Below are 17751 nucleotides of genomic sequence, written 5' to 3' on the forward strand. Positions count from 1 at the left end.
GTTGTTCTGCGTGCTGCTCTGCTCCTACTTCAGGGCATGGCACAAAAATAACAGGCTGCAGAGCTGGGTCTGCCGTGGTTAGGCAGGGCTAATTGTACTGTCAGACATCTCTAAGTGCAGAAGAAGTTGGAACAAGATAATGTTTCTGTAAGGACTTGCCTCAGTACGCTGATTTATTGCAGTACCTCTTTGGGAGGGGAGGGACTGGACAGGGAGGGAAGTTGCAGTGTTTGGCAATAGCTGAGGATCGGATACCCGGTCGTTTAGGACAGTGCTTCCAGCTGAACTGCTGCTGCTAAACTGGAATTTGATCGTGATATTGCAGTTAATTCCTCTTTGTACAAAATGTGCTATGCCATTTTTTTTGTGGCTGTGGGGATTCAGGCCTAGCCTCATTGTCGCATGCAGTGGAGTCCTGCTATGCCTTACCCTGAAAAGTGAGGAAGTGTCCTATACCCTGACAACACCTGATACTGTCAGGGGACCAAAACTGAAACAGTCGTTCAGACTAATGCTTGATTAAAAACAGCAAAGGAGGCCCTTCCACTTTTGTACCGGACGTGCTTACCTTGTTGGTTACCTTTCTCTCTCCCTTGCACGCTAACAACACTGTGCCAGTGTCCCTGGTCCTATTTGCTGCTCCTGAAATCAAGGAGAGGATCCCACTCTGGTCAGCTCGGAGTCCTTCCTTTAACCCTTCCTGTCCAACTTGCATGACAGGGCCCTGAGGCAAGGGCTTCGTCTCCCATCTCTGCAGCTTCCCATCTGCATTTCGCCCGTGTTTACACAGAAGTGTGAGGGCAGCCAGAGGTTCTGCGGAGCCTGATAGAAGCCATACGTGAGATTAATCCCAATTAAATTATGTTACGCCTTCCACGGTAAACAGGAGATTCAACATATTGCATAGCTTTAAGACTAAGAAGTATGTGAAGCCAATCCTCCTCCAACAGTTGGCTGTGCCTGTTCAACTTCACGAAGCTCAGAGACGAGCCAGCGCTCCGAGTTCACTGTGTGGGCGTTTGCAAGAAGTAAAGCTCCTTGGATGGGTTTATGGAGGAGGACTGTGGGTGCTGGGAGGTGGAGTGGTGTCTGAGATATGAAGTAAGGTAGCAAAACAGAGCACAGACCTGCTCAGCACGAGGTTGTGGCTGTGGGCTCGTGTGCTCCTCCCTGCAGCACGGGGAGAGGCCAGGTTGCATGCCTCAGGCCATCCTGGAGCTGGTTAGCCTGCCTGGTGGGAGCTTGTTTATCATCTGGATGAGTGTGCTTTATCCTTGTGCTTGATAGTGGCCGAGCTGGCAGCAGAAACCTGGCACGGACTGCGCAAGCTGGGGAAGCTTTCTGGGGCTGCCCGTGGTCCTGAGCCTGTTGGCCAGCAGTTGGGTAAAGTTGTGGAGGAGTGTCCAGCAGGAAGGACAGCCTCAGTGGCCAGCAGGATTTCCCCTGGATGGGATCCGGGTCACCCTGCACTGCCGTAGTAAGGTTTCAAACTGCACATCAGCAGGGGAGCACGACAGTCTGGTGGAGGGAAACAAGCATGCAACCCATCTGTGAGGCTATGCGGGCTGAGGGCAGCTGTGATCCCACACCCATAGTTGAGAAAAGGAGCAATTCTGTGTTGCACAGTGGAAATCACACGTTGGCTTTTCAAGCACGCTTCTTAGGAATAAAGGACAGAGGAAATGCTGCTGAAGGCGAGGAAGGAACGTGCCAACTCTGTCCCATGTACTGGCGGGGTCCCTCCTCCCTTTCACTGCTTGCTCAGCATATGAGCATGTTAACTACTTGTGGTGCATTTCCAGAGAAGAGGCTGCCTCTCAGGGCTTCCTTCCTATTGTAACTCATGTATGAGGTGGATGCAGATGCTTCGCTGCAGGCGATGATTCATGTCCAGCTGTGTGCATACAGAGGGAGAAGTGTTATTTTGGCTTCTACGATGACAACTTCCTAAAAATAGTCTGACGCCATGGACTTGGCAGCAAAAGGAGTTGTCCCCAAAGTCTTACTTGATGCATCTTTCTGATGGCGTGCTGTGCAGAGCCCTTGCTATGTACAAGTGCTAAGTGAAAGCAGTGTGTTTTTGAGGAGGCAGAGCTGAGGCTGTCACGCCTGGCATTGCCATTATAAGGTCAGTATGGCAAGAGGGGCTAGGACCTCTGGTGGCCAAGGGCTGGCTTCATTTCCAGACAACAGAGTAAGGCTGATCACTGTTAGCTTGCCTTCACAAGGCTGTGCTGGCTGCAGCTTAGCTGGATTGTGTGAGCTTGTACCCAGGGACAAGGAGGGTTGAAGACTGAGAATCAACTGTGACTTCGAGCAGAGGGGGGTGGCTCTCAGCTGTGCTCTTGTGGTTGTGTTCTGTTCATTGACTGCGTGGCTGGGAATAGTAAGCAGTGGTGTTGGATTTCTGGACAGGCTTTTGAACAAGAGCTTGCCTCCAAACACTCTGTAAACCACCTACTGTAGTTCAGAGTGCTGGTTTGTTGTTTTGCAAATTCAATTGTTGAAGAGCTCTTAGGAAATTAAAAGATGCCATGTGTTAATTCAATTTCCTGCATAAGACACAAGCTTACATATTGGAAAGAAGCATTGCAGATGCTTAATCTGGGTAGAAGTACAGTTTCCTTGTGTTTGTATGTGCAATACTCAAAGGCTTCCAATGGCATAATGAACAGGGAGAATGCATAAAAATACACACCAGAACCCAATCCTATAAAACTGGTCTATTTTAAAGAAATAACCTTGTTAGTGGGGAGCTGAATTATGAAAAACAGTCAAAAGAAGAGTGGAGAAAAACATTTTTTGGGGGGTGACGTTACTTTTCATCATCTTTTAAATGAGATTAAAGCCATTTTGCTTGTGAGCCATCAAGATTCAGTGGTGATTTTGTGAGCGTAAAGGCCATTATTTGGGCTTCCTGCATGGGTTCAGAGTTGAGGGATCCTGATTCAGGACATAATGGCTGCTTGCCTTAGGCAAGTGTAATTGTATATAATCATAATTAAAAAGGCTTAGTTGCTTTCTGAATTTGTCTACAGAATATGTGGTTGTTGTTCCTTCCAACCTGTGCCCATGTTGGGGAAAACATTAGGGCAAACTTGCAGGACGTAAAGATACCCTAGTGCTGCCTGCCCCTTTGGTGTCCCTGGAATGCTCTTAGTTGAGCTGTTGCCTCTGTCTCTCTCTAACACAAATTGAAAGAGCCATACTCCAATTAGAGATGCAGATGGGAGGTCAAGCTAGGGGCACCGCTTCAGTTAAATTTTTCAATGTATACAAGCTCTCTGCTAATTAGTCTGTTTATCTAAGTCCTGCAGCAGTTTTGTGTATTTGTTGTGTCGTTTTCCTCCTCAAAGTCTGTCTCATTTCAGAAGTGGCTGCCTATCAATAATACATCAAGTGGTGCTCCTCAGGCTGTGTGTGTTATAAAATGTATTGTGAGTATAGCTGCTTGTATTGCTTCCAAACGCTTTTTATAGGAAGGGCATGAAAATACGACGTGGTAAATCATGAATTGAATTCACTAGAGAGTAATACCGCTGTTAAATATACCCAGCGTGACTGAAGCTGGGAGCAGGGGTGGTGTGTGTACATTATCTACTTAGTGCTCGCTTAGCCCTGTGCTGTGGAAGAGCTTTCCTGTCGCTTGTCCCTGCCCCATGCTTTGCTCTGCGTTTGTCCTGTGGGAAGCAGTTACTCAGTCCCCTTATGGATGAACGTTTGGGTGGGCACCTTTCCAGGACCTTTCTGAACACTACCCACAAGCGAGACCCTGCTCTGCATCCCATCCTGCTCATCTGAGCCCCTTTGGGTTCAGCACTCTGCTCGCACAGTGAGGGTGGCAGAAGCTGTTCCAATGGGGTGACCTCATTTTGCCAAGCTTAATGTTACGGGTCACAGGAAGTACCACTACACTGCTTGGTTCTTCCTTGTTGTTTAAAAGGAGCTCTTGGGAATAAAGGCTCTTTTTGCTTTATTTCTTTGTTTTCTGTCTGCTAATAATCTTGGCTGCTTGTTTTCTATCTTCCCCTTTCTTAAAAAGACCAGGAAAACAATGGCTTCTTTTTTTTTTCTGAAATGAGTTTGCTTCAGTGTCTGTTGAACTAATAAATCTCCTTTTGCTTTTTCCTGGATTAAAAATACCCTTAGTTGGAGGGAAACAATAAATTTGAAGTAAAGAAAATTATAGCTTGACCTTTCTTCGTTAGGAGAAGACTGTTGTAATGTAATGGCTACCGGGAGGACCAGCGAGATAAACTGTATGGGCCTGAGGCCTTTTGTTTGTCACTTTCCTGGCTCTGCTATCCAGAAAGCCCTATGCTGAGCCAAAATCAGTCCCTGTGGCTACGTGGAGCTCTAAGCTTGTTTACGTGGCCGCTCATCCAACCATCATCCCTGTTGTGTGTAGGCTGAGTGACGCGGGACAGCTGGTGAGGGGATGTGACAGAGCTCCCTGCTCCTGCACCTGACCACGAGCAGTTCTACCCCATGGGTGCCGGCTGTGCACATCTGGAGCTCAGCCTGCTCTTGCCCTATTTCCTCCCCTCCAGACGAGTGTGAACAGGAGTGCAGAGGGATGGATCCCAGCCTGGACCTTCTTGAGGCTCTGGGGGGTGGTCACGCAGCCCTTATCCTTCTTTGGCCATCCCACTGGCCTGCTGGCCCTTCTCTGCCCCACCCTGCCCCTTCAAATCATTTCAGGGATAATTATAGCTGCTCAGAAAAGCAAACAGCTCTGGCTGTTGGGTTGGTGGTTACCTTGCATGTCGGGATCATCTTCCCTTGGAGTTCATGACTAGACTGTGTTTTCACAACTTCTGTAAAAAAAAAAAATCTGTCTGACCTGAAAGAACCTAATGAAATATTGAAAATTGGTTTAGCCCTACCCAAGCACCGTCTTGTGTGCTTTGATAATATGCAAGTGTTACAGTCAAAATTCTGGGGCTAAGTCAGTGTTGGCTCAAGCAAATAGGTATTTGTTCCATTAAGTCAGTGCTACAACCCTGTCAAAATTCCCCTCGAGTCAAAACTGTCTCCTTTATGTTTAGACAAAGAAAATGCTTGCTGTTAGCAGACCACATTGATCTGTTCTCTCTCCCTGTCTTGACTTTGCTGCACCTCATTTAGGCCTCAAACCAGGTGTTACCTTGTTTCAGCTCTTTGTGTTGTATGATTGCCGCAGAGGAAATCTAGGATGAAATCCTCAACCTGCAGCAAATCCGATGGAGCACGTTGTGGTAAAGTGCCCTGCTTAAGCAGGGAGACTCATAGTGGCTCACAGACCCTATAATAAGACTCTGAGGTTGGGTTTTGCAAAGCTTAGCCTTCAAAAGCATTTCTTGTGCCTTCGTGTATTTTTCTTTCTGTACTAACAAAGCTTATTTTTAACTGTATCAAAGTCCTTGCATGGAAGTTCTAAGATTACCTGTGCATTTATTAGCACTGACTTCACAGTGTGGGATTTGCATAGGCTTAACAACCCTGCACTGTACTATTTTAATTAAAAGTAATAGGGCCTTTGGATAGGAAATCAAATCCTGAGTTGTTAATACGGCGCAGTTAAGTTTCTCTGTGCCTAGCTAGTAATAATACAAAACTCACTGCACTATGGAAAGGCTGTTTGGAAACCTGGAAGCATAGAAGTGTGTAATGGGATTTTTGCAAATGCTATCTGAATTGTCCTGCTATTAAACAACAGTTTTCTTCCCTTTTATGTCAAATAGCACTATTTTTTGCGGGTAGGTTTTTGGAACTATAGCCTGTTCCTTTGCTTGGGGCTGAATTGGTTTTAAGCAGGTAGAGCAAAGAGGTTTGCATGTAATGAGGCGCTGGAAGCCAGCAACAGGGTTTCCCTTCTTGGTGAGCGCAGACACGGCGTCTGAGGGCTCAGCAAGGACAAGGGCTCAGCCACGAGCTAAACAGTCCATCATGGGTACTTTACAGGGAAGGCTGGATGCCAATCTGTATCTCTATTTTAGCCTGCCTGCTAGGGAGTGGTAGCCACTGTAGGACAGTGATTATTTCTGTAGTGACCTTTCTGGTACCCAGAACATCTAGTGTCTAATAAAAAGCTGAAAAAGCTAATTTGAAACTGGCGTTAAAGTGTGGGTTGTGTGCACAGGATCACAGTCCTAGTGTAGAGAAGGAGTTCTTTATGTAGGCTGTCTTTCCTTGCTTTATTTAAGGAAGAAATCACAGAATTATAGAATATCCCAAGTTGGAAGGAGCCCACAAGGATCATTGAGACCAACTCCAGGCTTCACAAAGAACCACCATAAATCAGACCATATGACTGAGGGCGTTGTCCAGATGACCACAGGGGAGCCTGTGCCAGTGCCTGACCACCCTCTTGGTGAAGATCCTTTTCCTGATATCCAACCAAACTTCCCCTGTCACAGCTTCATGCCATTAAGTTTGTGAATTTCTTTTGGCAAGAAATGCCAGGCAAATTTAGGGATGTAAAGTCTCCTCAATTACTCCTCTTTTCCACACAAACTGCCTTGAAACATTGTGTTTCCATGATACCTTCTTTTCTAGCAACCCAATGTGTCTGGCTTCATAAAGAACATCTGAAAGAAATTTTGGGAAAGGAGGGCCATGGAATAAACAGCAAATAACTTGATGGCTTTGTCTCGTTTTATTACCAGGGGAAAAGAAAAGTGATTGCTATTCTGCAATTTAGACTACACAAGAAATTCTTTATAAAGATTATAGTAAGTGCCCTCATGAGTAACAGTCGGTGATGCAGGGGGAAGGGGAAGTGCTTTGTGGGGGCTGCATTACCGTCAAGTACACCATAATTGCAGTAGTTTAATGAGCCTGGTTGGAGCTGCAGTGAACTGTCTGGCTAATTTCAGCTTGCTGATCTCAGCCTGTGGATCCCCATCTTACATGAAGAAATGGGGAGAGGATGCATTTTAAAAGGTGGTGTTGCATGTTGGCAACTAACCAACTAAATATGAAACATTTATCTACTCAGTGAAAATGCTGTGTGTGAAGTGGGAGAGTTAATAGGGCTGAGTTCATGGGTGAAGGTAGCTGCTTTCGGGGGTCAGATGTTCCCAGTCAGCTGATGTGTTTTTCAGCTGTGGTTCACTGGGGGTTTAGGGCTCATCATGCTTGTTGGATGCCTTTGTGTCCATGCTCAAGCTCTGTCTCGTTCCCAGCCCCTGTGTTTCTTAGCTTGATGCCATAAACTTTGTGTTCTCTTTCTCTGACACACTGCAGTGCTTGACACGGAGGCTGAGCTTTAGGTGCCAGCACACAGCTATTAATAAAAGGAGCCAGACTATCACAGCTGAAGAGAGAGAGATCATCTCATCACAGGGCAGATCCGGTGACAAGGATCAGTGCTTTTTTCACACTGCTGTAAGGATGCATGTTGCTCTTGTTTCACCTGGGGCATTTACTGCAAAGCAGTTAAGGCTGCTGTGGCTGTCCAGTCCTCCTGGCTGTGGTTATGTGCAGCTCCAGTACGTATGCAGGGATAAAATGCACGCTGACATGTGGGCTATCATCCCAAGGAAAGTTTGCATATTAATACTGTGGAGAGGGTGTAATCATTCTGGGCTTGATATGATAACGGAGAAGGGAAGAACAATTTTTCATCTTGTTGCTTATCCCCAAAGTCTTTTGCTCTGCCAGCAACTTTTCTGTCTCTTGAAAATGTGTTCTTGTTCAAAAAGGAACATACAGCCATCTGTTTCTTGAGCACGATCAAACGGGTTTTAAAAATCTTCTCTTGAAAGTATGTTCTTATTCTTCCTGATTTAATTACAGGCTACATTTCCTCCAAACGTGATAACTAAATGGTAGAGCTCATCTTTTTCCCTCCCCAGTCAGTACAGGCACCACTTCATTGGTATTTTCGTTCCTGGTCGGTTTGGTCAGTGCTTCCTGGGTATTTTCCCTGGGTGAAAAATAGTTGTTCTGTTGTTGCAAAACACTGACCTCTCTAAGGAAGGAGAGAGACCAATAGCTGATGAAGTTTTTCCTCTGAGGATAACACATTGTAATTGCCAGTGGCATCATTCTTGCTTGCTCCTTAGATGAAGTGCTCTAATAGATTGATTATGATAAAATCAATCTTGACTAGAGAGGGTTGGTAGTATTAGTGGGGAGGAGGTATTGGCATTCTGTTTTCACATTACAGAAACGTTTGTAGGAATGAATGCAAATAAAACCTCTATTTATGCTATGCTCTGCCAGGTATAGAGGGGGTCTAGGCCAACCTGGTTTGCCGGTATAGATGGAATGTGCGTGGGTGCTGAGCCCTGACTGGCCCTGTAGAGTGCTTCCGTACCTGCCCCGGGGCACCTCTGAGAGTGGCTGCTGCTGGCCCTCAGTCTCCCCAGCTTCTGAATCAGGGATAATTTGATCATACTTCTGACCCCCAAGTAGCTGCCAAGGCTTGTTGATACTGAGATGGCAAGCAGCTGCCACCTAACTATTCATTAGGCAATGCAGTTGGCAAGATCTTGATCTTGACAGTTTTTTTCTTCTCTGTGGATGTTTGTAGCACTGTGACTGATGATCCTTTTCTTTTGACATCTTTGTTGCCACTATCTATCCTGCCTCTGATCTCCAGCATCCCTCCTCCCTCCTTGTTGGCTGAGTGTGTGGTTTCTCTGCTGTGTTTCAAAATGTCTGCGCAGCAGTCAGCAGGCATGCTGGGTGTAGGTTAGGGTTAGGGTTAGGCCTGCCCTGTCCTTGTGCTGGCAGGCCAGACACTGGGATTAGCAAAGCCAAGCACTGCTGAGCTTCTGCAGCAGATTTTAGCATTATGTGAGGCTGCTTTGTATGCTTGTCCTCTACCTACCTGTGTGCTAATGTCATATTCCCGAACATGTGGGAATGTGACATCTAGATCTCTTTTTCTTCTGCCAAACATAGTCAAAAGTGACTACCGACTCGAATGTTTAACAGGGTGAGGACTTATAAACAACACTAACATATACATTCATTTTCCTTAAGATTCCAAGCCAAAAATATGTGGTGAGGGTTTTATTCTGCAATCATGTGCTTTAATACTGTGTGGAACAATGTGATTAGTAGAAATAATATTCTGAGGATTATTTGCAGTGCATATGGAAACACATAATCTGAATCCTGTTTGCGTATATATTAACAGCTTAAAAGGGCTGAAACAACTGACATGTTGTATAGAGAAATAGCAAAGTAAATGTATGAAACTTGCTTCTGTAGCTGGCAAAGCATCTAGTTATGTTTATCTTAATTTTTAGGGTTTTTTTCCTTGAATCATTTGACTGTCTCTTCTTGATAAGAAAGGCAACAATGACAAAAAAAAAAGTTTTCTTCTTTTTCTTGGTAAGTGCTTTGGTTTTTTGCTGTTTGCATAGCTTCTGCCTCACATCTTGGCTTTGGAAATGTAGAGCTTGAGTATATGTGCCTCATGAACAGGGTTTCAGAAGTTTGTGGTTTTGGAGCTACTTACGTTCCATCTAGGAATGGCAAAGTATCATTAGACTTCAGAGCGCAGGATGCCTGTAACAGGTGAAGGGCTGGCATCTTTCTGGAAAATGTTACTGCAAACCCTGTATGTGAGCCCAGATCCCTTTCTGTCAGGGGAGTGTTTTGTGCTTATTTCTTATAGAAATACTTTGAATGATCCAAGGCTGAAGCTGTCCCATAAGTTTTCAACCAGGAGGGATGTGAAAGCTTTTCCTAGCTCTTGCCTTTGTAGAAGAATAAACCCAAACCAGTGCCTTTGAAATCCCTTTGAGAATAATCTGTGTTTAGTGATAGTGATGTTACATCCCATTGCCATTATCTTACCCTTAAAAAAAAAAAAACAAAACAATTGTCTCTAGGAAAGCTGCTGCGGCCTTCTGGCCTCCAGCACCAGGGCCACCTGAGACACAGTGGGCAGCCGGTGTCACCTCAGAGGCAGGGATCTGGAGATGGCAGCGTGCGCCAGCTTACCGTGTGGTTTACAAGGTCAGTGAGTTTGGTCACCTTTCTGCTAGCAAACTTGACAGAACTACAAAAGAGACAGAATCCTGGCGAGCAGTTTTTGTTGGTATTGAATTCGTCCTGTGGAAAATTGAATTATCTCATTTCTGATTGCACAGACTTCTTATCACACCACTTCCATAAGACAGGCGCTGTGCGCATGGGATCTTCAATTAAATTCAAAAAATAATCTCCCATGTCTTTCAGCTATTTCCATATCCCCCAGTGATGGACTTCTGTTTTCACAGGCCGCAGCCTTGCTTTGACTTGCAGAATTCAAGCCAAGAGCTGACAGAAACTGTGCGTTGTGGGGCTCTGTTCATTGACTCAGTCAGTGATTAATACAAAATTAGTCATAGTCTTAAAATTCTTCCTTGCCTAGATCACGTCTAGTTCCACTTCAAATCACTAACTTAAAAGAGTTTAAAGGTGTTGTTTAAACCTTCTGCAGTTGTAATTTCGTTATTTGTACTGTTTCTTGCAAGCGCTTTCTTAAATTATCTATCCAATATTCTCCTCTGACTCAGAAGATTATAAATATTATTTATAATGAGCCCAAAAAGTGTTAATTTGCTGTGCCCACTGGATGTGTTATGTGTCCTTATAGTGGTAGTATGTTGAGTCAGTGGCATTTGTGTTTGTTTGTTGTTTAGATTCACCATTTGGTGGTAGGAAATGTTGCATGACATATCAGCTGCTTGGGGCACCGGGGTTAACCATGTGGTCAGTTTGCTCAGGTCCCTTAGTATTCACTTTGGGCTTCTGTCTGGGCCAAAAACTCTCAGGTCTGGATGGAAGCTTTGTTTTTCAGCCCATAGCTGGCTCTTGCAGACTGCACAAGTACAGATTCAAGTTTCAGCTGTGGGTGCAGTAATAGCCAAAAGCAGACTGGTTTGTTAATGTGGATGCTGTGTGTTTATGTGCGCATCAAAAATGTACAGCCTTCTAGAAACCAAAAATAAAGAGCTGAAATAACTGCTTTTGTATGTTTTGTTTAAGTGCGGCTCATCTGTCCCACTGTTAATAAGAGATCAGTTATGTGATCTGCAGCAGCTGAGAAACGTATGCAGGGACAGGATGATTTAAATGTGAGAGAGATTGGGTGTTGATAGATGATACTTGGTGTGAATAGGTGATGTATACAAACGAGGATGGAATTATTCAAGCTGTAGCAGTAATTATTTCAGATTCAAACTAGCCTTTCCTAAAAAGCCTTTTACAAAAAATTATACCATAATTGTTCCAAAGTGAAAGACATAAAATCATAGAATATTTGAAGTTGGAAGAGACCCATAAGGATCATCAAGCCCAACTCCTGGCTCCACAGAGGACCACCCAAATCAGACCATGCATCTGAGAGCGTTGTCCAGACACTTCTTGAACTCTAGCAAGCTCAGTGCTCTAACAGCTTCCCTGGGGAGCCCATTCCAATGCCTAACTACTCCCTTGGTAAAGAACCCCTTCCCAGTATCCAGCCCAAACCCCTGTCAGAGCCTTGTGTCATCCCTCGGGTTCTGTTGCTGGTCACCAGAAGCTCCTGCCCTTCTGCTCCTGCTCATGAGGAAGCTGTAGGCTGTGATGAGGTCTCCCCACAGTGTCCCTTTCTCCAGGCTGAACAAACGAAGTGCATCAATGACTAACCCCTGGAAAATCAGCGGGTTCCCAAATCATTCAAAGTGTGTTTCTTCATTGCTTTGCTACATGACTTCAGATCCCCTATCCACCTCACCAAGGCAAGATGACTGGATATAAGTATCTTGCACTGGTGACTTCGTTAGAAATGTATATATTTGTTAATATTTCTTCATAAAGTTTTGAGTCAAGTTATGCATAGTAGCTATTGATTCATTCTTTAAAGAGAAAAAAAGAAAAAATGGTCTGTTGGCATGGAATAATGACAGAGTTCACAAGAACCGAACATGCTTCTCAAGAAAGAATCTTCTCAGCGTAAGCTTTTATACTCAGTGTAAGCTAAGTATTACTGTAGGGAAGGCTGAAAGTTCTGCAAAAGTGACTTGTAATGTATTCAGGTCTTTTGGAAGCCAAAGAGTCAGGCTGCAGAAGCTTTCATGCAGGTCTGGACAAGAAGGAGCTGTGCCTGCACAGGAGCTGCTGGCTGCTTTGCGAGCCCTAGTGGAGCTACAGCTTGGCCAAGCTGCTGCATGTGCCTCTGGGCTCTCACAAAGATGTCCTGGCTGCAGCTGGATGGTCAGGCTCTCCTTGCAGACTGAAGGAAGCAGAGCACTCAGTTGAGCTTTCCTGCCCGGAGATGTGTGTGTAAGACAGGACGGGCCAAAGAGGCTGCTTCTTGGCACCTCTTGTGGCAGGCTTGCTGCAGAGAGGGCTGACTCTCTGGAGAGATCCAAATGAGACATCAGAAACTTTCTCAACCTCACTCTGAGGGGCCAAGAGATTAGGATGTGCACAGAGCTGCTTGCAACTGGGGAAGCCTCAGCTGTTGTCAGAGGTTTTCCGAAGAAGCAGCTGTGCTGCTTCAGGTTGGGAGTGGAGTGTATTACAAATGATACCTTCTCTCGTTGAAAGGCTGAAAGTCTGAATATCCCCAGTGGGTTTAAAGAAATGCTCCCTGTCTGTGAAACTTTGGCCACCTTATTTTACACTGTCCCCTGCTTCAGGATGAGCTGTGTGGCCTGGCTGATGTCAAATCCATCCCCCTTATGTGCTTTGTTTGTCTGATTTCTTGGTGCTGAGAGAGCCCTGTCTGTAGCCCTGATAACTTAAGTTGCTACATCATGTTGACCACATACATCCTCAAGTGGTCCAAGCACAAAGCCTTGTTGTCCTGAGCAAGGCTGGTCTCTGCGTTCAATTCAGGCTTCCGCATGTAGGAAGCTCAGCTTGTGAAGCGCTTTGGTGTGTGAGGGGGTGGTGGGAAGTAATGAAATGCAAGCTGCCTTGAGTTATGCTGCCTGCAGAAGATGTCACATGATTTTCCTTAAAATGTAGGAAGGATGTCATAGTGGCTTTTTAATTTATACACAAACACCCCGACATGAAGCAAGTGTGTGGGAAGGAAGAGTAATTTGAATTGTGCTGTGATTGCTTGGGTCCGTGTCACAGAGGCGTTTTGAGTAGAAGAGTGATGTTCTTTCAGATCTTGTAGCTCAAAGCCCTTCTTCTCTTGTTCAGAAGTGTTTAGGGAAAACTGATCTTTATTTATATCTAGCAAAGAGCATAAGGAAGTCAGATTATTTCCTTGCAGTGCACCAGATTGGATTCCTCCAAGAACATTCCTGAACCAAAGCTCCAGTAGGTCCAAAAAGAGGAATTAGGGCCATGAGCTAAGAGAAAAGCAGTAGCACTAAATACATTGCAACTTGTGAATATTTCATGTATTCAAGAATGGGGTTGTGTCTTTGTCAAATCCAAACACCAAGTAATTGCATGCAATTTTGTTTCAAATTCAAAAAAGAAATGTGTAGCTAGCTATTGGAGAGCACCTTTGATTGGCAAGGTAAAACATTGCTGTGGAACCTGGAAGATTGCAGGGTTACAATTTGTATTTTCTTCCTGGTTAAGAGATTACAGTCTGTCTGATAAGGACAGAAAAATGTAATATTTTGCGCCTCTCTTTTGTTTGCCTTTGTTTACGTTTGTCTCGCAATACTGTCACTTCTTGGCGATACTGCGAAGTTCCTCCAGGGCAGCTATATTTTGCACTGCATGAGTGTCTGATGAACTTCTGTTTCACCTGTTGTGCCTCATCCTGCAGTTGTAAATGATGTTCCTAAAAATCTTGGTTATGCATGGCGTTTTCTGGGTGGTTGTTTTCGTGCTGAACTTATAATGAACTCTGCCTAGGAGAGCTGAGATTTGAATCTAGGCTGAAAAATTAAAGAAGCTACAAATGGTGTTGTGTCGATCACTTTTCCTAGTAGACTTAGAAGCAAACCAAGTCCTTCTGGAACGGCTATTTATTCAGTTCTGAGAAATGCTTGCCTGGTTTTCTCTTTCTCATTAGGTAGCCAGTGCCCATGCTGCTTGCTAGAGGTGTGGGCTGGGTCTGTGCAGCTCTGACTCTGCTCAGGAGGAAATGACTAAAACTTTCTGACAAACCACAAGAACAAAGAGCATCTTTGATTTACCAAAATAGTCGTGGTCATGAGGTTCAGGATGAGCTGCTGAAGCCTTGGAGCCAGGCTGGGAAGAGCAGATCAGCCCAAAATTGAAGGGAGGGAGACCTGGCAGAACAGTGAGGGAGGTTTGGGCTGAGAGATGTCTGGGACTCCCTTGTGCTTCAGAGCCCTTCTGTGATGGAGGAGATTGGGTCTTTCCCTTCTGCTCTACTGCTGCTTTTGGGTCCTTGCAGCCTGAGAATCCCAAAACTCCTACATAACTGTGAGCCTCGAGTGACTTAACTGGAGCTGAACATTGGGAGTGAAGAGGAGAAGCTCCGTTTAATGACAGACGTTTAGTTTCAGTGCATGGTATTACTTTAAGCAGACTTGCAATAACACCATTAATGTAACTTTTTTTCTCTAGCTTTGTAAGCTTCTGCATGACATTCTGCAGTACGCTTTATAGAAACCTCAAATATTTTTCTTTCCCCGCCTACCATGTTTTGTCTCTTTTTCCATCTGACAGATGTTTTTTTTTCTTCCTGTGTTGCACAGGGCATAATTATTCTGTTGCAATAGCCTGAAACCTTGGTCCTGTGACAGAGTCTGCTAGCAGAGACTTATATGTCTCTGTCCTTCATGGTCTTGTGTACGTTGTTGTTTTTTCCTGGTGCTTTTCCCAGTCTGTTTAAAAAATAATAATAAAAAAACTGTTCTGAGAAGCAATGAGCCATTTAGAATCATAGAATGACCAAGGTTGGAAAAGACCTCCAAGATCATCCAGTCCAACTGTCTACCTATCTCCAGTATTTCCCACTAAACCATGTCCCTCAACACAATGTCTAAACACTCCTTGAACACCTCCAGGGTTAGTGACTCCACCACATCCCTAGGCAGCCCATTCCAGTGTCTGACCATTCTTTTGGAGAAACGTGTTTCCTCATGTCCAGCCTGAATCTCCCCTGGCACAACTTGAGGCCGTTCCCTCTAGTCCTATCGCTAGTTACATGGGAGACCAAACCCCACCTGGCCACAACCTCCCTTCAGCATCCTTTGTATGCCCCAAGACAATCTATTCTACATTTTTAGTATTTAGACCTGAGATTGCATCTTTGTTTTTGTGCCCTATTACCATGTGTCGTAAGTCAGCTGAATTCTCTCTGTTTTAGCTCACACCTTCTGGATATTTGCAATCAGTGTTTGTTGTCTCAGGTCAACTAGATAGTCTGTTTCTTTAGCCCTTAATATTTTTGAGTCAAGTGTTTGGCATTCTGATCGTGTTGCTTGCTTGTGTGAGCTTCTCTCAGCTTGCCAGTATCTGCTCTTGCTCTTGGCACAACTGTTGTTCCGTGAGCAGTGTCTCAGCCTGCCAGGGCAGCGTCCCAGTAGTACACCGAGGTCATAACTAGAAGGTTACTGACCTTCCTGCAGAGTGATGCACAATACCTTTCAGCAGCATTCCTCATTGCTTCAGTCCTACCAGCTGTATTTCACTGAGACTCACATGGGAGTTAGATTTTTTTTATCTTAATGGGGGCTTGTTTAATTGCCTAGGTTTGGAATTTTTTAATCTTTCCAGAGTTTTATTCCTAAATTTCCTCCTGCATTTCTGATCTGAAGTTCATGTAGAACTTTATCCCAGAACAATTTTGCCAAGCTTCCTACACCAAATAGCTTTTATTTTGACCGTAGTCTTTAGATAGGAGTATCCTCTGTGACGATGGGAAAGAGCTGTAGGATTGTTTCAGTGCCCTGTTCTGCTCTGACCTTCACTGGCTTCTCTTCACACTCAGAGCTCTGGTCGTTTAGCTCCATGGGGCGCTGGGCTGGCAGTTCTGCAGGTCATAGTAGTGAGAAGGAATCGTTTCAAGGTGTCATTCATCTTCTTTGCTTTGTGTGGTGTAGTTGTGATCTGCTGGGAGGTGGGGGCAGGCACAAACCTGACCACTTAACGCAGAAATTACTGAGCGAGGATGTTGCTGGGAATTGTTAGGAATAAGTAAGCTCATTTCCTATTTGTACATCAACTGTCATCCTTTAATCTCTTGGCACGGTTTTTGTTGCTGTTGTTTTTTTAAATGCTGTTACGTACGTCATCCGCTGTGCTTCCTGCATCCCATGTCACTTCATCATAAACTTTTACAAGATTTCACTTTAAGTCTCCTCAGACTTTGTAGCAATTAATTAAATTCTTTCTTTCTCTCTTTCCAGTGTCAGAAGCTTATATGGATCAGTGGAATTGGCTCAAGCATAACGGCGAAGATCAGCATTGAGTTTGCTCCCCTGGGTGAGTAACCTAAGCCAACGGCTTACTCCTCACTATTGATGTCAACATATCCTCTGGTTTTTGCTTGATACCTTACACAACAGCTCCTTTAGACTTTTAGTTCAAACGTTAGTAAAATTACAGTGCATTACAGCTTCCTGCAGGAGCTGTAGATGAACGTCACGCTGCGTCTGCTTTGTGAAAATCCGTTTATTTGATGTCTTTTAAAGGGTAGCCATCATTTATGCATTCTGAACTGTTGTTTAGGTTGAGGGAGGCTTTCTGCATTTTAAAGACAACGGCTTAGGAGTTAACATATGGACTGTGGCAGTATAATTGAGTATATTTTGGTTATCCAGGAGATAAAAAGGAAATGACCACTAGAGCCATTCTTGTGGCACACTGTGGACTCAAAAAGCGATGTCAGTGCTTCAGGATGGGCCTTGCTGCACTTGCCATGCCTCTGTGGTGTGGCAGAGCTGTGTGTCTGCAGTTAATCTAACTCGACAGGTCTGTGGCAACGTGTAGAGAAATTGCTCAGGGCTTTCAGATCACTGGGGCAAGTTTAAGTTTATGCGAAAACCACTCTTGACAGAATAGACTATCTGTTGCATTAGCTGTTGGAAATAGCCCAGTTAAGCAGACTTCAAGGTGTGGCGTTTTGCATTTGGTCTAGACTGATTTGATCCAAGTAGCATAGTGCATATCAGAGCTGCCAGTCTTATTTTGGGGATGGTTATCTCCTATCTACTTAGTTTTGGATATTATGGTATGATCTGGTGTGTAAAGGACTTGAGGCTTCTAAATTCCAGCAGATTCTTTGCTTGGAGAGCTGGGTTGAGTTGCTGCATTCACACCTCAGCTTTGCACGCCATGACTGGGATGCACCAACTCCTTACTGTAGCTATACCAGCTTCTGCTCCACAGCCCTGTTGTGCTTCTTCTCAGCTGCTGTCTTTGCACTGTAACTGCTTCATCAGACTGCTCCCCACTCCAGCTGGGACTTTTTTTGTGTGTGCTTTTTGTTGTTTTTTGTTGCTGTGCAGTCCTCCCATTCACCTGCACACCATGGTACGCCTCACACCATGGTGTACCACGCACTCATGGGGCTGAGACTGTCAGCGGTGACTGCTGTTTACTGCTGTTTTTAACAGCCTGTACCCCAAGGGTTTGCGTGCCATGTCCCCAGAGATTTACTCTCTCTTTTGAGAGAGCAGAAAGTGCACGTCTGCTGCCTGGGACTGCTGGTGTGATCAAACTCCAAAGCTGGCTTTGGTCATTGCTGCTCCACAGTGCCATCCTGCATCCCTAGGCCTGCCTGGAGATGGGGCTGTGTCTTGTTCAAGATGCTATCTCCCTTCTTTTCCTCTCCTTCCCCCTGCTACAGTCCCTGGAGTGCCTCTTTTTGGGCTTCCAACCCTTCCCACTCCAAAT

The 17751-nt window shown here is 44.9% G+C and overlaps 1 protein-coding gene across 13 annotated transcripts in view; it reads left to right on the top strand.

Moving 5' to 3' along the window:
• Window positions 1–17751, top strand: part of PPFIBP1 (PPFIB scaffold protein 1) — a 103457-nt gene that overhangs the window by 8479 nt on the left and 77227 nt on the right. For all 13 annotated transcript variants that reach the window (XM_085232114.1, XM_085232129.1, XM_085232147.1 and 10 more), the window contains exon 2: window positions 16263–16338. The gene's annotated coding sequence lies outside the window, so the exon portion shown is untranslated. The remainder of the gene's footprint in view (window positions 1–16262; window positions 16339–17751) is intronic.

Source organism: Meleagris gallopavo, chromosome 1 (genome assembly GCF_905368555.1).
Source record: "Meleagris gallopavo chromosome 1, MGAL_WU_HG_1.1, whole genome shotgun sequence".
NCBI classification, from domain to species: domain Eukaryota; kingdom Metazoa; phylum Chordata; class Aves; order Galliformes; family Phasianidae; genus Meleagris; species Meleagris gallopavo.